Consider the following 12,170-nt stretch of genomic DNA (forward strand, 5'->3'; position numbering starts at 1 on the left):
TACTGGAGTATGCTGATTTAAAGGAACAGATGGATGTAAACGTCCAGTAGCATTTACAAGAATAGTAAGGATTGAAATGAAAACATCATACATATAATCTTGTGCAGAATGCACCCAAGAATGTGTACATGGGACTGTAGTTCATAAAAACCCAAAGGAAATTCCTTTGATATCTACTGAGCTCCTTGCCCCACCTGGATTTATGCTTCTGAGATTAATTTATGAAAAATTAGATGTGAAGCTAGCATGCCAGAAAGCAAAACATTCTTGATAAACCAGTGCTGACACCTGTCAGATACTGCATTCTTTTCTAAATATTGAAACCCCATGCCTAAGCTTCAATACTGCACCTGGATAGATTTATATAAAATTAGATTCACTTATCTGAGAAAATGGCACATGTTCAGGATGCGCATAGAGGCAGAAACTATTGAATACGGGGCATTGCCTTGATAAATTAATCTGGTATCTAGGTAGGGTGTAGTTGTAAATTTTGAATAGGTATGATGATAAGCCTCCAATGACTACATTCCAAAGGAAACCAAACTGCATAAATACCTTGGATACTCAGGACGTTTTGCTTAACAAAAGGCGTGTCTGGACCCATCTTCAAAATATGTGAATGTATATTCATATGCTTAGCAAATACTTTGAAACAGCCCAATTGAAATATAGTTCTGTCGCAAAGTCTGAAAATAGATTTGAATTGTGAGTTATTGCTCTGTGTTCAAAAAGCTTCTAACGTGACCCTATTTTTAGCTGTCAATTTATCAGTTATCGGATCTGATTAGAGAAGGAGAGGAAGACCAAGAAAATCATGGTTGGATGGAGCTGATGAGAGCTTCAAAAAGAGAGGGATGAGAAATTTAAAAAACAAATGGATTTGATGGAAGCCAAGATAGAGTAGAAAGATACAGTGGATTATATTGGAGAAAACTAGACATATTTCTTTTCTTTTTTCGTATCACCTTTTGATTATTTTGTTTACTATTTCTGTCACTTGGTCTGTGTTTTGGATAATATTGCTTAATGAAATGTGTCTCCTGAGATCTTAGATGCACAGTATTTTTCTTTAAATAATTCTCTGAAGCAAAATGCCTTTCTTTTATTTAAAAAAAATTGCAAATCTATTTTAGGTTAAAACAGGCTAAAATAGCGCCCGAACATCACCAAAACAGATTAGCGTAGAATACCATTCACATAACCCAATCACTAATTAATTTCTACATCACAGCATATAAAAATAGCTGCTTAGCACATCAAGACATAAACAAGAGGAAATGAGCTTTCTTTTTCAGATGGTTGAAATGGCTCATGCATTAATTCCTTGTTACACTTGTTAATTTAATTCCTTATTTCATATTAACAGCTCATGATTGACAGATAGTGTTTTTTAGTTAGCTGTCCATGCATCTCTTTCTCCAAATGCTAAAATATTCCTAAAATAGTCAAACATTTAACAATGCATGTTTTATTGCGATAGCATAATTCATTATACTTGATATCTATACATTATTTTCTGTCACCTTCTTTTACAATTCTGTCACTTCTGGAAGTCTGATAAGAACTGCATATTCAATTAAAGATGTTGACATTTTACATTTTCAGAGATCTTATAATCTTTAGATTTTTAAGTGACATGGCATCACTAGATGTTAGCTAAAGGAACATAAGTTGTGGTTTATCATATTCATAGTTATTCTTTCACTATTTCTTTGGAGACACACATGCATACATATAGGACCCTAGGTGCAGACAAGGCAGAGAGGCCTCAGAGAAAGCAAAATATGCGTGAAATGAACCAGTACCAACCGGTACAGGAACCCACCCCTGGTCACCACCCTCAAACTCCCAGACCAAAGTTGAGGAAGACGTATACTACCCATGGGGGTGATAAGAGAATTTTAAAATCTGTGTGTATGTGTATTTGATTCACTACACTCATTACAAAACCAGATGGTGTTTTTCCCCCAAATTAATTCAATATTTTTATCCTCCTACTATCTGTGTATCTCAGCGACTGTCCCCTTGGTTACTGAAAAATTGGGGGAAATGATTCCTTACCCCAATGTAACAGTGTCATGACTTTTGGAATCTCTCAAGGTATGTATGTCCTGGAGAATACACTAGCAATGCATATTCACATATTTTAAGATCCAAAATGTATCCATTTGGACCTTATAAATTGTTGTGAAAAGTGTCTATGGCAGGGGAGGGGACATAGGTGTGTACGTGGCCTTTGAATGCCATTCTTCGGAGCTTAGAGCTCTCTATTAAAGCTGGTAAGATCAGCAGCTCATTTTCTCACCAGTTTAAGTAGAAATCACACAGAAACGGAAGAATAAGTAATCAAACCTATCGTGGTTTCATAAACAAATGAATCCTCTCGCAACCTGATTAAAAAAAAAAAGGGGGGGGGAACCCATCCTTCTCCCCATCCTTTTATATATGACATGACTGCACATGTTTTATATCATTGCTCTGCCCATCACAGCCATCACTTCCCCAAAAATGTTAGGTGCAGCCCCATTCACAAAAAGTTGGCATACCTCCTACTATAAGGTACTTTTCCTATTATATTTGCAGTTCCAAGCATATATCCCATCTAAAAGGGCTGAATAATGCTTTTCTGTATAGTTCTTCCCCTTTCCTTTTAGGACTGATAGTTCAACTAGATCAAAACTTAAAATAATCTGCCAACCCTACTGCCATTGTGACAGCCAAGTGTGTAAGCCGAAATGAATTTTAGTGGCCAGAGAAGAAATGTACTTGCATTTCTTAAGACTCCACCTAGCTCTGAAGGTTGATTCTAGTTGGGAGTAGCTTGATGGAGGGGGAAATCATTTAATGATCCATTGCATCAAGTCCCCATATATATTTCACATATAGCTTTTTTTCCAAATCACATTTTGCTGTTTTTGACTTAAAGAAAAGTTACCTCTACCTTCACAGGTTTTGTGTGCTTTTAATAATACACAATCATTTCAAGGGTGCTATAAATGTGAGCTCCCATTCTCTTCTCAATATAGCCAAACAGTTTCTTGAAATTGAAGTCATGTGGAAGGTAACACAGTAGGATTCCTGTATATTATTATACTGGAGAGTGTAAGATTATATTTCTTAGATTTCTCTCTCTCTTTTTAAAGGTCTTTTAAAGCTTTTGAAGATGAAGGACCTTTGCATTTTGAAACATTACACAAAAAGCTTCCTAAAAAATAGAGTATGTGATCATTCATTAAGTTTTTCCTGTGATTTGGAAAGAAGCTGTAGATATTCATTCTTCTTGCTAGTATAGTAAATTAGGCCTATAGTGTTGAAAAAAGGGGGAAAGTTCTAAGTGCTGAACTCAGCTTTCAAGGTAAAATGTGAATCTTTGTTGTTTTGAGCATTTGATGAGGGGCAGAACATTCAGTTCCTCACAAACCTCCTTATAATTCAGATCTTCCCACAGTCAATTTGAAACAAAGAATAATTACCAGCTGGCTTTATCATGTTTAGTGCTTGGTGGAGAGTAAATTATGTAACTGTTCTTTTATTAATGTTTTATAGCAGCATAATATCAAGTACCATGCAACTTTTATTTCAAAAGTGTCTGAATTCTTTAATAGCAACCATGGAGTTTTCTAGTAATTAATATTCCGTCATTATGAGATGTTTTTAGGATCAATTATTTAATAATATCAACCACTGAACATTGATCACAGTTAAAAAAATGAATCAGAAATACAAGATGGCTGAAAGAGACATGATACAATTTCGAGAGTTCTAATTCAATTGTTTTGTTTCTCCCTCCTCCACAAAGTTATAGTCTGCCTCTGGCTTACTTGCAGAGCTAGCATAGGTATGCTATCAACCAAGACCATCACACCTCACCAAACACACAGCAACATGTCAGGAAACACTAAGGCCTCCTCAAATCTGGGAGCTAGCCATGGTCATTGTGAATTAATACATTTGCAAAAAGAAAAGTTAACCACACTTGGTCTAATTAGACTCGACTAGCACATTTGACTAATTTTAACTTAACTGCCATAAGAGCTATAAGGAATCTCTAGGAGGAATTAAGTTCAGGTAATTTTTTCCACTATCAATTTACAGAGGCTTCTAAAATATCCAACTGTTGTTGCATCAAAATAACATCAATAAGTACAGAAGCCTCCAGAGGAAGAAAAATAGCCCTACGGGCAACCCAGAAGTCAGAAAACAGGCTGTTTCCAGCTTCCAGAGGGCCTACAGGGGGGTAGGAGAGGCCGTTTTTGCCCTCCATGGGCTCCTAGAAAGCCTCTAGAGCCTGGGGAGGGTGAAAAACAGGTCCACCATGCCATTGCATGCCAAAAGCAGGCAGGAGGGTGGGGGGGTTGCACAAGCATGCACGGGGGACGGCACATGCATGCATGACACCCTCCCTCACCTTGTTTTTGGTACACAATGGCAAAAAGGTTAGCCATCATTGCTCTAAGTCAATAGTGAAGAAATGGTCACAACTGCCTGATATACGGCAATAAATGACAAAAAAAATAGTTTATGTATGTACATACATGTATTAACTGAGGATAATGATATGACTATTAAGTGTTGTACCCTACGATTCTTGATGAATGTATCTTGTCTTTTTGTGTACACTGAGAGCATATGCACCGAAGATGAATTCCTGGTGTGCCCAATCACTTGGCCAATAAAGAATTCTGTTCTGTTCTGTTCTGTTCTGTTCTGTTCTGTTCTGTTCTGTTCTATTCTATTCTATTCTATATGTATTAACTGAGTTATGAGTTATGTGTTAATTGTTCAGTGTATCCTGTGATAAAATGAAAATTGCTTACTTGAAGTAAGTATTTACATATAACACAGCACAGGATGCCCCGAAACATAATTACTATATATTTTGGTTTGGTAAACTATCTCATTATAGGTACCAAGAGATTCAACTGTAAGGTACCAATTCCTTAGGTGGTCTCATAAAAGCATTTATTTCTTATCTGAAAAGATCCTGAAAAGTCCATGTTTAATAGAAATATCTAGTAATTGCCAATTTGTTCAGTGATTCTAGTACACTTACTTCAAATAAGGGGTGCTCCAATATTGCAAAGAACTCAAGAGAAAGATCCAGAAATGAGACTAATTGGCGCCAGAGTGTCTTTATGATGCCTCCTGCTGCAACAAGTTAGACTTTCCTCTTAGGAAACTTTAGTTTTAATATTTCATTGTATATTTCTAGGGATACAAATAATATATTTACATTTCATTTGTACATATGCATGTCAAACAGCCCTATGATACCACGAAGGCCCTACTCATACTTAACTGAAATTCCCTTTCTTAGTTAGGAGTCACACATATTTATGATGCCCTTCTGGCCTCCAAATGGATATGGCAGACAAAGGTGGAAAGATCTACTACATTAACCATCCCTTGGGGTGGTAGTGGAAGTACAAGACCCAAACAGAATGGCAGAAAGCATGGGAGTCACTGTATGAAGCTGTGAAATGCTACTCTAATTACATCCAAGATTAAATTTACCTGACAAAATATTTTATTCATTTATCATATTTAAGAACACACTAACAGTCTTAAGCAGCCAAACAACTACTCTGTATGAACACTGTAGTCTCCTGGCTAATGTACCATCGTCATATGCTTAATAGTTATTAACTTTGACTTATTGTAATGTATTATATAGAGGGACGCAGTGACTCAGTGGCTAAGATGCTGAGCTTGTCGATCAGAAAGGTCGGCAGTTCAGTGGTTCGAATCCCTAGTGCCACGTAACGGAGTGAGCCCCCGTTACTTGTGGCAGCTTCTGCCAACCTAGCAGTTCGAAAGCATGTCAAAATGCAAGTAGAAAAATAGGGACCATTTATCATATTTAAGAACCACCAATCTCCCCCACAGAGGGAGTCTGGACAGTGTACATTAAAATATTAAAAGCATAAAGACAATATGTGGCACAGTGATGGTGCAGTGATTAGAATGCAGTATTGCAGTATTTCAGGCTAATTTTGCCACCTGCCAGTAGTTCGATTCTCACTGGCTCAAGGTTGACTCAACTTTCCATTCTTCTGAGATCGGTAAAATAAGGACCCAGATTGTTGGCGGCAATATGCTGACTCTGTAAACCTCTTAGAAAGGGCTGTAAAGCACTGCGAAATGGTATATAAGTCCAAGTGCTATTGCTATATAAAATTTTAAAAGAAAAAAATCAAAAGGCAAAGAATTAATTAAAACACGAGGAAGGGTTTTTAGGGCACTAACCCAGAGGAGCTGTCTACTCTTCTGTGAGCCCCAAGCAAAGCCACAGTCATGTTTTGATGCCCTTTTAATGCTATTTTGAATGGAAAACTGTTGTATGGATGAAAAGAGGTAAATAATAACTCTAGCGGACACGTGACCACACCAGTTCTATCCTCGGTGGCGCCATCTTGATTTTCTGTTCTGCACATGCACAGAACAATCTTCATTGAAAAAATGTAATTCTTATTCCTTTTTAAATGTTGTCCGCATGCACAGACCGTTTTAAGTGCAAATGTGCATGCATGCAGCCCACAAAATTTTTCAGGCACCGAACCATTAGTAATGGCAGCAGGAACCCACTCCTGTAAATACTGAATAGCAGTCTCATCTGTTTGCTCTTTGTATTTCCTTTCTAGAAAGCTATACCTGTCTCTGTAATCATGCTGCCTCATTTCAGCTTCATCTCTTTTCTACTTCTTAACTGCACAAAACAGAGAAGGCAGAATCAACTCCTAGCACTATTACAGCGCTACTAGATATTCAACAAGCAACATATCCAAAAAGCAAGCAGTGCCATAGATAAAAACAAACACATACAAAACATCCATTCCATTCTTGTGCTTATTTACTTGTGCTTCTCCCAAGTGATATATCTTCTAGTTCTATATATAGAAATATGTACCGTATTCATGCCATTTAAATGATATCAAGAGTGGAAGAATAAATGAATTAAGATAATAATTTGTTTACATTAACAGTGTTTATTTCTGTTCTTGTTATTAATTTATATTACAATTGTAATCATATTATAATTATAATTAATTCTTATTTTTTGTTGGGAAAATAATGACACTTTGTTTGGAAGTACAAATTCAACCAATTCTGGACCTGCCTGAATATGAGGCATCAGTGAACGGAAACACCCTGGATTGTGCTGTAGAATGCTGGTAGATATTTGGAATGCAGAGTTATGTGCACTTCTGGATAGCGTGCATAAACCAAACACACTAACAGTCTTAAGCAGCCAAACAACTACTCTGTATGAACACTGTAGTCTCCTGGCTAATGTACCATTGTCATATGCTTAATAGTTATTAACTTTGACTTATTGTAATGTATTATATAGAAGGACGCAGTGACTCAGTGGCTAAGATGCTGAGCTTGTTGATCAGAAAGGTCGGCAGTTCAGTGGTTCGAATCCCTAGTGCCACATAACGGAGTGAGCTCCTGTTACTTGTCCCATCTTCTGCCAACCGAGCAGTTCGAAAGCATGTCAAAATGCAAGTAGAAAAATAGGGACCACCTTTGGTGGGAAGGTAACAGTGTTCCATGCGCCTTCAGCGTTGAGCCATGCCAGCCATATGACCACGGAGATGTCTTCGGACAGCACTGGCTCTTCAGCTTTGAAACAGAGATGAGCACTGCCTCCTAGAGTCAGGAACAACTAGCTCATATATGCAAGGGGAACCTTTACCTTAATGTAATATATGTCTTTTACGTTATGTTGCAAACCACTTTTGACTGAAGCAGCAGAGGGACATTTACAAGAAATAAGGCAAAATGGCAGTGGTAAAATGAAGGAAACTGTTGTCCATGAGAAATATGGTATCATAATAATGTTGTTTTGCACTGAGCCCAGAGCAGGCAAGAGAACTTTATTCTTGGCTGGTCAGAAAGGCTAATCAGGATTGGACCAGGTTAGTACACAAGGAGGGCACAAGGAAACTGAAGATTATGGGCTAGCTTGGGAAGCAAAATGGAAGAAGCCAGAATGAACTGATTCCACACTGTTTTCTTAAAAACAATTCAAGGTAGTCAATAAAAGTCAAGATTAGCTTGCATGAGTGTTGCAAAATATTTTGCAATGTTGTAAGGTTACAGCTGGAAATTCCAGTAGATTCTGGTAGTCCAAGAAAAGCGCTAGGAAAAGACTGTGCATGTGTTGCCCAATGAAAAACAGCTGATGGGGTCTTTGACGCAATGTGATGTATCCCTGCTTCAGTGCTAGAAGTGTTTGTAGGATGGGGTGGGTTGGGGGATGTTTTGCAAATCAGCTTTAATTTGCCAAATCTTAAAGTTGTCAAGGTTGGATGGACACCCCTGATCTACACAAGTGAAGCATTGCAGAGTCTAGTCCTATTAGATATTTGGACTGCTGTTGATTGCTGTGATTCCTTAGTTCCAAAGAAAACTCAGACAAAGGTGCTCCACGAACACAGTTTGAGATGTAACAGGAAGCAATTAAGTCCTGAAGCTTCTCTATGAGGAGCATTAATGCTGCAACTTTATCTAGAGTAATTATGACATTAATTTTAAAAATGCTCTTTCTATGTGTCCGTCTGTCTGTCTGTCCATCCATCTATCCATCTAATCTGCCTCAACACAGTACAGAATCTACAATCAATGAAACATATAACATAAAAACAGGAAAGTTGATACTAGTGTGCATGTTAGACTGCAGTCTGACCCTATTTCTTCTGTATCATCACAAGTTGTTTTGTTTTTTAAACAGCTGATAGGGAGAAGAAATTGCTAACCAAGGTGAAGCTAATTATAAGCTGTTCTGGATGATGACTGTTTCATGCTTGCTTAATCATGCATTAGTATGATTAAAACAAAGATGAACATATGCCAAGAAATTTCACACTCCATATAAATTACCAGTCCAGTGGAGAAAATCACATTCTTTAACTTTTCCAACCAACTTTACATAATCATTATCGACTGTGACAAGGATACTAGCTAATCAGTTAAATAATTCACTAATTGCTGATTACACATTCTGAGGTTGCAGTCTGAGATAGGAAGAACCATTTTCAAACACAGATGTATTTTCTAGAGCTTCTTTACTTAGCTCATATCCTACTAAAAATTTCTGTAATTTCATAGCCTCATGTATTCATTGCCTTTTTGATCTGTGCCCCAGTACATCCTGAGATTCATTTAAAGCTGGTTACTCTACAAGAAAATCAGTGGCAAATGAACTCCAAAATGAAGTTTGATAACAGATGTTACAGTGCCTTCAGAAACCTAAATTAAACCTAGCCCTGTTCCCCCAAGTTGTTGGTAAGCAGGTAATTGCTGCCTAATGCTGCCCCTTTTTGTTGTATCCTTATCAGATATGTTTTGCCCAAAATTAACCAATCTTTAATTTTACCTCCTTGTAGTATGTTGTTAAATTGCTTGGCAATGCAGTGTAGATCAGTCAGATGTTTCAACCAAAACCATGCAGTTCATCTTCAACTGGTGATCAATTCTGGGTCTTCCTTGTCATTTTTTCCACATTTCTGCTGTTATTGCCAGTTCTCTTTTTTTCTTCGCCACCTTTTGTATTGTTATATTTCTATGCCCAGAACTGCAGTTTCTTCTTTGCAGATGTTAGCTGCTTCATTGACAAATTGTAGTAACATGTTTGACTGAACAGAAATTGCTTGTAGTGTGCAATTCACCTTTGTATTTGCTGATTTTCTTGGCTATAGCTGCCATTTGCTGCTTCATTATTTCCAGTACTTCCTTGATCTTCCTTGACTCTAGGACTAGGTGATTTTTTTAATCAAGTATTTTTGGTCTTGTTATTCAGCTTCTTTTCCTTCATCTGTTCTAGGTTTCTTGCTCTGAACTTAGCCTGCTGATCTTATTTTCCAACTTCTCTTCCATTCTGGGAATGCACTGTTTGGGTCGTCGTCCCCCCTCCCCAATTTGTTGATCTCGCATCCAAGATCTTCAGATGTAACTACAGCTGTGCTGCACATCAGTTGGTTGGTTTCTTGCAGCGAGCTAGTTATTTTTGCCATTACATTATTATCATGTTTTAAAATTTGTGCTTTTTTTTGTAACTAAGTTCAATGTTGATCATCTTATTCTATCATTTGTGTGCTGTTCTAAATGCTCGGTTATTCTTTGTTTCAAGTCCTCTTGTTTTTCAGCTAGAGGACTTGTTCTTTCTGAGAAGGTAAGAGAGGGTGCCTGGTTTGGGAATGAGAATGGTTCAATAGCTGTGCTGGCTTCCTCCAATGCGATTTCTCCTGGTTTGCCACTAGTCTGAGCTACTTCTGGGAAGGCTTTGAATTCTTTGCCTTGGGCAGCATGAAACAACGAACATTGAAACAATGTTCATTACCAACATTGCTGGGATTATAAAGGAAGAACCATCCCTTGAGGTGAATAAATTTCTGTTTTAAAAATATAAAATACCTGTAACTCTATACAAGCTGGTCAAAATAATTTTCATATTCAGGACTCTGCAATTTACCTCTAAAGTTGCAAAACAAGAGAATCTGACTCCACAAGATGGAACTCATTGGAAAATGTTTGCTTGATGCAGGAAGATTTGGTGAACTGGGAATCAAGATTGTAGAACTTACTTATGCATTGTTAATTTACCTGACCCACCATACTGACCTTGGCAGTTCTCATCCTTTCTATCAAACATCCTCTAAAACACAGCTGTTGGTTGCAAAGGGTGATGTACAAGAAATTATTAATTAGACAAGTTGAGAGAAGAGTGCATTGCCATTCCTTTTTTACAAAACTGTCTGAATGAATAAATGAAAGCTGCAAACCTACAAAATATTTGATGTGAGAACAAGCTCCAAGGATATTCAATGTGTTCAGTTCTCATAAATGATATTTCATAGTAGCTTGCAAAGCCAGATTATTTATTAGAGACTGTTGTCTCGTCACATGATATTGTTTCTAGTTTCAAGCTGCTAAGATTGTTTTAAATAAAGATAAAATACACAGGGGGAAAATGTGTCATGCATCTAAATACCAGGAGCAACATACCAAAAATTTAATTCTAAAGACTGGTTGGTACTGGCTACATTTGTCTTACTGAACTGTTTTTACTTTTAAACTGAAAAAGGAACTTATACAAATACCCTTAAAATCTTAGAAAAATCAATCTCCTAGGCCAGAGGTGTAAAACACATGTCATCAGAGCAGCGTCACATGATGTATCAGACTTTCCCCCCTTCCCTAAATCGGGCATGGGCGTGGCAAGTGCATGACACATCTGGCCTGCGGGCGGGGAGTTTAACAGTCCGATCCTAGGCCATTAACCCTGTTAAAACTACGTTTAATTTAAATTTGCATTCTCAGCCATCTCATTAAAGAAATATGGGATATCATGCGGAAGGGCTCCAATGGTGGTGAATTCTTCTTTTAGTGAAAGAGTTTTTCCTTTATCTCTTAAGGAGGCCTTAGTTTGTTTCCTCCTAAAGAAGTTGTGGATGGATCCCAAAGTATTGAACAATTTTCATCCAGTATCAAATCTCCCCTTTTTGAAGGAGGTTATTGAGAAAGGTGGTTGCACATCAGCTTTGGAAGACCTTGGGTGAAGCAGATTACCTGGACACTTTTCAGTCTCCTACATATATTTCTAACATGAAAATAAATTATAAAGGCAATAACACAAAGAAGCCTTTAATATGATATTGCTTCACAATAGAAATACAATTATTCAGATGTTCTTCTTTTAGAAGCCAGGCACTTAGGAAATAAAGAGGATTAAGAGACAGACAGGAGTGCTTTAAGAAAAATATCTCTTCAAGTATTCAGTAAGGATTAGTGTAGTCTTGTATTGTTATCCTTAAAAAGTGGGCATCATTATAATATATGGCCTCTATTGGGAATGTTATCTGGACAAGAGAACATAAGTATTTCAATGTATTATATCTGAAATCTGAATTGCCAGTACAGGGCAGTTGCTAAAGAGGTTAATGCTACATTAGGCTATATTAATATTAGTGTTTCAATTATAAGAAGCAATACTTCCACTTTCTTCTGTTAGTCAAACCATATCCCAGGATACATATTTTAAAGTCACTGAGAAATGAGAATTCATAATTATAAGGGTAAGAATGTAAAGGATCTGAACTAAATGGCAAAAAGCTAAATAAAAATTTGATGTTATAAAATTATAAATGGACTAAGCAGCCAGA

The sequence above is a fragment of the Natrix helvetica genome (genome assembly GCF_964273705.1).
Source record: "Natrix helvetica genome assembly, chromosome: 1".
In the NCBI taxonomy this organism is placed as follows: Eukaryota; Metazoa; Chordata; class Lepidosauria; order Squamata; family Natricidae; genus Natrix; species Natrix helvetica.